Below are 11,875 nucleotides of genomic sequence, written 5' to 3' on the forward strand. Positions count from 1 at the left end.
TTGAGAAGCTTAGCAAAAATGTGTGAAATTTGTCCAACTTTGTAACATTTAGGAAATCCCCAATAACAATTCATCACCTGTCAACTTATCAGCGAATCTCCAGCAGCACACTGCGGTGCTGTAATATGATCCCGTTACCGACCATATTCTGGTCGGTGAATTTTCAGGGTTTACAAGGCTCTATGTTTGACATTATCAAAAAGTATGAAAGAGAGCACTAAAACATAGAGACTTGAGCAAGTCTATCTGATGATGTACTCGGCATACAATTTTCGAATATGTAGTTGAAGATCAGTATAATTAAATTTTCACTGAAAGCATGGTAAAATTACTTTTTCAATTCCTAAAGATTACTGTCGCTGCGCAATTGAGGATGGATGTTTTTTTGCGAGTAAGTCGAAGTACAGCACATAACATTGAGCAAAACGGTTATATTATGGGACTAAATTATACACATTTAAACAGAGTTTACACATTCTAAAACATTCTAACTTTGCAGATTTCATAGTTCATTGGCTTATTTACAAAAGAACTCACAAGAAAACCAAAAAGTTAAAGTAGGCTTTAAAATCTTGCAAAATGAATGATTCTAATAAAAATTGATTGCATAAAATAATCTAAATTCTTTTTTCAAAGGCTTAAACCATTTTCAAATAAATGTAAATTAGAAATTTATTACCAGTATTACATGTTGTTCTTAGCCTTAAGTTATTTTGTAAAACTTGGCCCAACACACCATATTTGGGGTAGAATTAAGAAAAATCCTTAATCTCGTTCTTTGACACAAGTAAGAAGCATCTGCCTTTGTGTCATATTGAAAATTTTAACCCAATATGCTTATTGCTTATATGTATGAACTTAATAATCATTTTAAACTCTTTCTGCTCTTCAGTACACTGTCATGATATTTAATAAATGCATTCATATTATTACAAATTTTAGGATCAATTTCAGCAAGTCAAATTGATGAAAACAGGGTGAAGAATAGTTGATTACACCGGGATCCTTCATTATAACAAGATAGGCAACTTGTGAAAGTATACAAATCCCTGATTACACATCAATTTTATAAAGTGTTCCGTTTTCATGGTCACACACACTTTAACTTTGTTGAAGAAGTCTTAGTCTCCTCGCCACACCATGAACTCCATGTTGGTAGATGTTCTCACATTCATTCTCTGCATCTTCTAGGATTGCATTATTGTCCATGAACTCTTCAATGTCATCTGTGTGGATCACACACAAATTGTGCAAAATACACCCAGCCATAATTAATTTTGCTATATGCCTTGGGTTGTGAAATGTCACCTCCTTCAAACGACGAAACCTTCCTTTAAGGTGGGCAAAACACCTTTCTACTGATTGTCTTGCACTAGACAGTTTGGTGTTGTACCTCTGCTGTTGTGGTGTAAGGTGTCCATAATTTTTGAATGATGAAATTAGCCAATTGCGCAAAGGATAGGCATTGTCAGCCAAAATGTGATGATTGTTAATTATGGCTTGGCCCTCTTCCGCTTTCTGATACAATGTTGAATTACGCAGAACCCTTGCATCATGGGTGCTGTGTGTGCACTTATAATTAGCATGTTGCTGTCGGTCACAACCTGCAAAATTGAGGATATATTATTTTAAAAAGGCATAAAGATACGTGACAAGTTCTAGTAAACATGGTAACATATTCTTCTCAGAGAAGTCTTTAAATTAAAACTGGAAGTGACCTAATGATTTTGAAATGTTTAAGTTTAAACACATCTTGAAATTAAAAGGTAAAATGGAATACATGGATCCTCTTTACACTACTTTTATACAATAATTTTGGATCTGGTTAGATACTAGTACCTGTAACTGCATTGATGGAAAACCTTTTCTATTATAATAGTCTCTGTCACCGTCAGGTGCAGTTGCAAGTCTGATATGAACCCTATCCACCTGGAATGCCGTATTTGTCTTCTACCTCTCCTGCAGTTTGCTGCTGTTTCTGAGCAGGTGGCCACTGAATGTTCTACCGTAAATGAAATGTGAAAGATTAAATACAAAGTTTGACCGACGTAATAGTAGGCCATATATTTCTGATTACATTTTTCTTAAATATTTAAAGATTTCTTGTTTTAATGAAGCATTTGCACATGCAGCATTGTATATATATATATATATATATATATATATATATATATATATATATATATATATATATATATATATATATATATATATATATATGTAATATCCTCGTTTGCAGATCCAAAACTACGTCCATGACACGGTTTATAATTTCGTGGACGGTGGATATAGAAAGTCAAAAAAAAATGTCCACACTCTCTCATAGACTGTTGATTTCCTATGAAGTTAAGAAAAACAAGCAGCTGTTTCTCGGGCTGGACAGGTGCTGAACCCCTCGGTTATGGCGTTCTAGACTTCCATGAAGTTCTCGCAACATGAAATCAAACATTTCTAAATCGATTCTGTAATAAATCTTGAAATCGCCAACATTTCTATACAGTTTTATCTCACTTAAAACCTCTTCATACGTGCGAACTTTGGGGGTTGACCTTCTCTTGATGTTGTCCAAATATAAATAATTACAAGATAATTTTTTTTGTTCAATCGCCATTAACTCCTCTTCATCTGTAATCATTTCTATGAAAAACAGCCATATTTCCTCTATCTAACAAGACTATTCTGTGTTCGACTTTTCGATAGTTTGCGCATGCGATCTAGCACTTCCTATTCCAACTAGAGTTTTCACTCGAAATCAGCCATATATATATATATATATATATATATATATATATATATATATATATATATATATATATATATATATATATATATATATATATATATATATATATATATATATATATACAGGTGTACATGTACATGAACCTCTTACATGACTACATGTAATTTTCGAAATACTTTCTAGATAGATAGATAGATAGATAGATAAAACTAGACATGTACGTTTTCTACTTGTGCATAAAATGTACGTAAAGTAATATCAACATTAGTAAATTGAACTTGCAAAGATACCTCAATGCGAAAACGTACATAGTATTTTCATTACATAAATGCCTGTATTTGAACTTTTTAAATTGTAATAATTATTTAATTTTAACACTTTGATAATTATAGTTTCAAAGTGAAGCCAGGATCATCACGTGTCGGTAATCATCCACCTGTTCCGGAGATATTGCGGGTGCTAAGAGGAATTGCGGTGGTTTTTTTTTAATTGACACTTGCTAGCTGGATGTATACTGTTTCCATGGTCACGGAATACCTGAGTATATACTCCCCCTACATTCGAACCTTTCATAAAACCTTTATGCCCCTTAAGTTACCTCGTCTGGGCACGTTACCAATGAGAAATCCAATAGTTTTGTTTTAATTTGGAAACGTCATAATTCTTTGGCCCTTCGCATATTCATGCAATTTGCTACAACTTAAATGCTGAAAATCACTAAAACAGCTTAACGAGAGAGAGAACTGTATATTATTTGAAATTAAAATCGCTACAACCGGCCCATAGAAAACAATTCAAGTACGGAGAGGGAGGGGGGGGGGGTGCTCATAGAAATTTAAAAAAAAATAAAACATAGGGCGTTTTTATCTTAATTTCGTCTACTTAATCATGCCAGTTCACAGCTATTGAATTTTTCTTTTGCTTTTTTTTTTTCTTGTTTTAATATATTTTTAAACATTTAGAATTTGTATGTTAACACGCCGCTCCAGTATGTACATGTATGTAGTTGGTAAGGGGGGGGGGGGGGGTCATGAACCAGTAAGGAACGCAAGCTATTTAAATGATTATTTGTTTAATATATATATATATATATATATATATATATATATATATATATATATATATATATATATATATATATATATATATATATATATATATATATATATATATATATATATATAATACACAAAATCAGGTATATATTACCACAAAACACAAAAATGAAATAAATGAATATACACAGTTCTTAAATTTTTTTTAAATTTCATTCTTTTTCAATTAAATATAAATAAATAAATAAAAAAAATAAGCGGCAAGCCAATTGACGAGACAGAGATTGAAATTAATTAATTCTGTTTGGTACAGTTTTGATTAGGTGCTTTGACTTTTCCCGAAATGGAAAATTAATACATCTATATTTATTTGTACTTTGTAATAACACGCAATTAATTCTTTTGTTCATTTGTATCCCCAACCCGTCGTTGTAAAAAATACTGTTCCTTTAAATTTAGTAGCAAGGAATTTGATCACTGTGTTTTTAAAGGCATAAGATTAGACATCATTTTAATTTTTATATATTCAAAAAATCGTATTCATACCAGGTAACTTAGGGAGTTGGGGAGAGGGGGTATGGAAGGTGTAAATGTAAGGGGAGCTATACTTAGGTCCCTCTCCCCCTCTCTCTTTCTGATTTACGTACCTGTACGTGCATGTATGGATAGAGGTTAAAGATTTAATTTGTTTTATTTCTTATATTGACAGAAAAAGTTAGATTTGAAATAAATGTGAATTGGGAAAATAAAATTAAATACATAAATTGACCAATTCCATATTAGGTCTTTGACCGTTTACTTTTGAGATAGATTTATGTTCCTTATCTTCATATTTCAATGGCAGAATTTACATTCAATTATAAATATCGATAAATTGACACTCTTACCTTAATTCAAAGATTTATGAAAGAGAGAATACTTAGAATATGCAAATATTTATAGATACATCTCATTACAATTATATAAAATATATCAAGGAAGCATAAAAAAGATGTGTTTGTGAAACACAGATACCCTCTTTTGCAGCTCATAGCAAAGGTTTTAGTCTGTTAAAAATATTTCAAACGCCATCATCAAGCTAAAACTTCATGTCAAAGAAATACACGTGAGAAGTATGGAAGTCCAAACATAAACGTTCCGGATTTATGCTCAAAGTTAGTATCCCAAAGGTGGATGAGACGCCAAAGTTGTTATAGTATCGAGATCAAAACTATTAGACACAAGGAATGGTCTTGTCGGAAGGAATACACATGTGAAATATGAAATCCAAGTAAAAAAAATCAAAAGTTATTACCAGGGTTGAGACGTTTTACGTTTTTCAAATAAATGTTTAAAAACCAAGGTCATGAGTTTAAAAACATTGGTTCCCAGAAAAACGTTATTATCAAGAAATAAACATATGAGATATGACAGAGTGATTAGTACATGTACCGACATTTCAAAGATATTGGCAATCGTTGATGTTTTAGAAACAAAAAGACAGACAGACTGACAAACCAAAAACTATATAAGGCATGATAATATGAAATGTTTATGTAAAGAATAAGAAGTAAGTTTGTTTTTTTTTTTTTAATTTATACTTTGTCAAATTCATAATTATAAATTCATAACCCAATACGTATTAGTATTTTTTCATAATATAAGGAACTCAAAATATTTTCATTGACATGATAAATATCATGCATTTCATATGCAATGTAGTAAACTAATACCATTAAAAAACAATTTATTTTTTAGACATTCAAACTCTGTCATATGCTTATTGGTTTAAAATTTAAAGCCATACAGGTATGTAGCATATATTTTACATTAATAAAACATGGAACACACAAAGAGAGAGAGAGAGAGAGAGAGAGAGAGAGAGAGAGAGAGAGAGAGAGAGAAGTTTTTATACATTTACCAATACTTTCTAACCTGTACGTGATTTTAAATAAGAAAACATTAAATGGTCAGGGCTTAATCAAGAATCACTTAATAAATAAACTTCAATACTTGCTTTGACAGTTTTTGTTGTTTTATTGTACATGAAATCTAGGCAGCACGGGTATCCCATTTCCCTTCTGTAATGGTGGATATGTTCTCATTATTACAGCATTTAAGGTTATCTCTAGGGAAGAGAACATGATCTTCACTTTTGATCAGGATAATTGAAAGGTTTGGAGAATTTCTTAAGGTTTGTTAATATATGGTGTGTATATATATATATATATATATATATATATATATATATATATATATATATATATATATATATATATATATATATATATATATATATATATATATATATATATATATTATAATAGTAATAGCTTTAAATTAATAAAGATATCTTAAGATACCAAAGATATCACTTTGAAGACGTAAATTGTTTACAATAGTGATAATTCTGACACACTGAATTACTATAGTAAGGACGCCAAGACTTAAATTTATAATAGCGATAATTTAACACATTCCTTAACTATAGTTACAACTTAGAAACTTTAATTAACTATAGTTAACCAAAGTAAATCTGGTTAACCATATTTTTCTTTAGTACGCTTTTAAAGAGGAAAAATTGATAATTTTCAGTCATCCCTATCATTTCATAAAACCTGGATTAACGCAGGAATTTGGTATAAAACGAATTAAAGGCATTTAACAATGCCCCCTCCTTCTGCATTATTCTTAAAGCTGGTTTCCTAGTACACCCAGGCAAGAAAAAAAATCACTAAAGACAAGGCCTCATTTCATCACAAATGAAAGCTATAATGTAATATTCTAACTGCAAATAACTTCCTGAATAACAAGCATATAAACAATATTGCATTGCTACATCAAACAGGATATATGTAAAAATAGTATGATATTGAATTATTTGTGAGTGAAATAGCTTGAATAGACTTGTATTTTCTCTGACATTTATTGAGTGATGTTTCGAACTTTTGTTAAAATTAATTATGTATGGAAGATTGAAGCAAAACGCATTGTATGATTAAAATAAAATCTTTACTTTGCTATGTTATTCCACACAACCAATTATGAAATTGATATAGATGAAATCTGTTTATATGGTCACACGGAGAAACTTGAGCAAAAATGAGGTTACAATGGGGTTAGTGCAATAATGAGATAGTTACAGAAATATAATGACATATGGCAGATCAAAAATCAAATCTTCGAAATTTCTTCTGATTTTTTTAGCATATTTAATATTCATGTAAATAAAAGGATTGTTTTTCAATAACACTGGTGTGTAAATCACAAAGACTTGCATGTGCGCATATTTTTCAAACAGGCTGCGTGAAAGGTCTGTGTTAATTTACACACTATTTACACTCCCAAAGCTAAAAAAGAGGCTGCTTTTATAACACAAAAAAATGTAATAAGGATCCATTTCAATTTGTAAGAACCTTAGAAATGCAAAAAAAAAAAAAAAAAAAAAAACAAAAACAAAAACAAAAAAAACAATCACGAATTTGAAGATGTATTGTATGGTATATTTACAGCAGTAATCTGTAAAATGTGTATCTCTATAACTGAAACCTCTTCATATCGTTTATTTTTATTTATTTATTTTTTTCTGTTCTCCATATTGATTTTCATTTGAATTAGTTCTAATACAAAACTTACAAATAGCATTTGGAGATGAGTCTTGCATTCATATGAGCACTTTACAAGATAAGTGAATGGTAAAATTTATATCCCTGTCTCTACTTGGCCAGAACTTGCTTTGACAGAATGGGCAGTTTTTTTGCTCTCTGTTTAAAAATCCGTGACATTTACATCTTATAAAGAATGACAGAACATCACAATCTATAAAGCAAAGCCCTGGAACAGACCTAGGTCTTTGGTTGAGCAACGCTTTTTTGTAGATTTTTAAAGAAATAATCAACGCTGCTTTAATACGGGAGGTTGACGTTGGAAAAGCTGAATTTATCCCCTTTGTCATACATGTAAAGTATGGTTATCAATTTTTCATTATTGTTTGGAGTTAGTATAAAATGTAAATATAAATCAGATGTAGCTGACTCTGTAGCGCATTATCCATTCTATATGAGTCAATATGCTAAAAGAAGCACTTCACCGCGACGTCATAATGTGACGTCTATAAATAGAAAAATATGTCCTAATGAAAAAAATGAAAGGGAAAAGTGCAACCCTACATGTACCTAGAGGATAAATAATTTCTGTTTGAAAAATAATCATGTAAAAATATATCTAGGCCACGGAAAGTACTCTAGGATCTGGAAATCTTATCACAGAAATACTTATTCCACATTTTTGCATGCATCCTTACCAAAATTTTACATTTTGGTACATAATACGAAGAATTTTCATCAATTCATGTAAAAAATACGATTCTAGCAGCACTTCTCAAGTACTGTAAACACAGGATTTCGATCGAAACAAAAAAATTATGTTTCAAAGTATGAGGCATGGGTTGAACTTCTGCATTTTTTTTTTTTTTTTTTTTTTTTTTTTTTTTTTTTGAACCAGACAGGAAAGGATAATTGGGATTTTAAAATATTGATTGTCTTCATTATACGAAAAAAAGAAATAAAAAATAAATTTAATCAGCGTACCCTATTCTTTATCTTTAATTCCTTATGAACAACACAATATATGCACGCTTTATGCTTTTAAACTCCCATTTCACATATTTTTATACATGAATTCTCGCTACCTTTCATATTCACTCAGTTACACTAATGTTTAAAGAGTCTATATACCTTTCTTAGTAAATCTAAGCTTAAGAAAACATAGAGTAATTCAGATTTTTGTTTACAAATAACAATTTTCTTATACAAGTCACAGCTTAAAATTGTTCTAATACTTAAAAATCTAACATTTCGAATGTTTTACAGATCCGTTCAAAGAAAGTTCGATGTTGGATCGTTGGGTGGATGTTGTACCTTTCGATTAGATGCTACTTCAAACTGTACCTAGGATCAGCTTTGCACTCGTTTGTTTTCGACATTTTGGCATTACAGATAAACGAAATAAACATTTATCGCAAACATGGGGAAAGTGCGATACATCTTTATAACAGTACAATGTATAACAAAACATTTATTAAATGTGCCCTCGGGCAGAATTTGCATTTAGCCGACTCCTCGAATCAAACTGTTTGCAAACAGTTTGATTCTTTGTTCCAACAAAACGCATAATTCCCACATACCAAGAAATGAATTATACCATATTTCAGTTAAATTCGGTAACTGAATAAATATTTTTGAAAAAATTGAAGCGGAAAAAAATATCCTCATCAGCACTTTGAAAGATCTAAATTATATAATTGTCATAAAGGAATTAAAGAGCAATCATGTCCTACAAAAACAAATGAATAGACACATGTACATGTATGTGTTGTAACTTAAGACTTTAGCGTATTTAATAAAATCTGATATTCTTAGTGTAGATAACAAAATAAATGCTTTCCAATCGACAATTACAAATAAGACAGGGAACAAAAAAAAGACATATAATTTTTTTAAACAGAAATTTTCGGAAAAGAGAGCATATCTTTCACAGCAGTTTTAAAGAATAGTTTATAGTAGTTAATGAAGTGTTACAAATTATAAGGTATAAAAGGTTAAGTTAATATGTATCACATATAGATCTACATGTATATATTTGTAAGCTTATAATGCACAAACATCTGGCATTGCTCCATCAAATTTTGCATCTATATTAAACAGCTGTAACCATGAGGAAATGTATCCTAATGACCACACTCAGTGTGTGCATTTCTATAGATAAGCAAAACGTTTATCATTTTACAGAGATGAGAATTTTAATACAGATCGTTCTTTATTGTGGTTGTTTCATGGAAGTGCATGGAGAATATTGCAAGTATGTAAGCCAGTATTATTTCTGTATCAGAGCTATTTCAGGTCATTTCAAATCCTCTTACCTTGTACATGTTATATAAAAATAATAGATGTCGGGCATATAAATATTTCCTTAGTTAAGAATGAGGTTAAAATAAAAGAGATATGGAAATAACGAACACTATTAAAGCTCAAATATTGCACTATGTGCATTTAATTTTCATAATAATTTTTTTTACACTTCTTGACCGTACGATAAAAAGTCATGTACATATCATCTGATTTCTATCGTTGTTTCAGAGAAAGTGAAAATAAAACCTGCTGCTCAAATTACATCTATAATTTTACAACAAAACAGTGTCAAAGTGAGTAGATTATAAATATCTATATCAGATAGTACATCTCATTTTGAAGGTGTATTTGACACCTTGGATGACCGATTTTTTTTTTTTCAGTATGTCCTGACGGATATTTTGACAAAAACTGCAGTAAGAAATGCTTTCCAGGATTGTACGGCAGAGAATGCAACAAGTACTGCCCACCTGGATGTAAAAAGAACATGTAATTACGTCACAGGAGTATGCCCAGGTACATCCTCGTTAGTAAGAAAGTTACTATTTCAGTCTACAGAATACTGTAAAAGATCGTCTTACATGTATGCATATAGTTAAAATAATTGCTTTTTTTCTTTTGTTTACAATTTAGTACACTAGATGCTTCATTGTAATTATTTAATTACAGGAATCAGCACTTCTTTGGGACAAAATGATGTAACAACAAAAGATATTTCATTAATGGTTAGAAACAGTGGTTATCTGAATGAATATGAGAACACATTGGAAAAAGACATAGAAACAATAGTAGATGGTCATGAATCTTCCTCAGGTAATCTGACAAAGAATGCATCCATTGGTGAACCAGGACACTTACTCAAGGGATCTCAAAAAGTTAACATAATCTTATATAGTGGAGTATCCATTGTATTAATTCTACTTACAATACTTTGTGTAAATATAGTGAAAATGTTTAAAATACAGATCGCATCTAATACAAATGCGCAAGGACAAGAATATAAGACACCTGGTATACCAGTATATGAAACAATAGAGGAATTGAGTATGATACGAGATAATTCAGTACTTTCCGAATAAGGCAATGCTTCATGAAAACGAAAGCAAACAAAAACAAATGAAAAACAAAACCAAAAAATGAATAAATAAATACAATTTTCATGTAATCATATATAAATGTATTTAAAAGTACATTTAGCTTTGATTGTTCCATAGCCATATTTTCCTTTTGTTCATTAATATGCAGGACAATAATTTGACGACACGTCTATCTAAATTTAATTAATCATTATAATAATCATCCACCCTTCATTGTTTGCTTTCTTATTGTGTTCATTCATAAATCAGTAGCTATATATATATTGATATTGATTATATTACAACTCCCAACCTATTCGATACTCACGAACATGCTCCGGAAACGAGTTTCAATCGAGGCAGGATACCTACAAATAAGTTAATGTCACAAGGATTTCAACAACCTCATTTAAAGTCAGCATTTGGTTAATTCTATGATCGTTATAATGACCTTGTTAGAAAATATAACCTGTCATTGGATCGTATGTTGGCTGTCGGTTTCATACCAATAGTTAGGCCTTTGTTTCTATACCGAACTTGACTACGGAGCGTTCCGTCTGCCTGACCTGTGCATAGGACTCGCGGCGGGTGTGACCGATCGACAGGGGATACTTACTCCTGGGCACTTTACACCACAACGGGAATTTCCAGGGGCCCGTGTTCTAGGCCCTGCTCTCAAATTTGTATTGATTGTAGATTTTTATGGATCGATCGCCTTATCATCTTGAACTCGACTCTATTGAACGGACTTTTCATGGTGGGCAGGCATATGTTGTTTTTTGACGTAATCGTATTTGCATGGTATTTCATGTGTCAAAGAGTGCAAGACATTTTTTTCAAGAATGGATTTGTTCAGAAAATCACTTTGGTATTATAAGAATCTGAAATTGTGCTATACCAAGGTTTATGAAAATCAGCGTCTTCGTTCTGTTGTAATGTTGCAGGCTGAGATGGCCAAAAACGTTGTTGCACAATAATTTTGTGTTCACAGAAACACTATCCTGTCATTACGGAAACGTTTTCATTAATTCGGCAACACTTTGGATCGACCACATTCAGGACGTCCCTGTGTGATGTCGATTCGCCAAGGAATCATATCAGACACATTCGTCT

Source organism: Saccostrea echinata, unplaced genomic scaffold (genome assembly GCF_033153115.1).
Source record: "Saccostrea echinata isolate AGI-Se365-2 ecotype Australia unplaced genomic scaffold, CSIRO_AGI_Sech_v1 ptg000029l, whole genome shotgun sequence".
Taxonomy (NCBI): domain Eukaryota; kingdom Metazoa; phylum Mollusca; class Bivalvia; order Ostreida; family Ostreidae; genus Saccostrea; species Saccostrea echinata.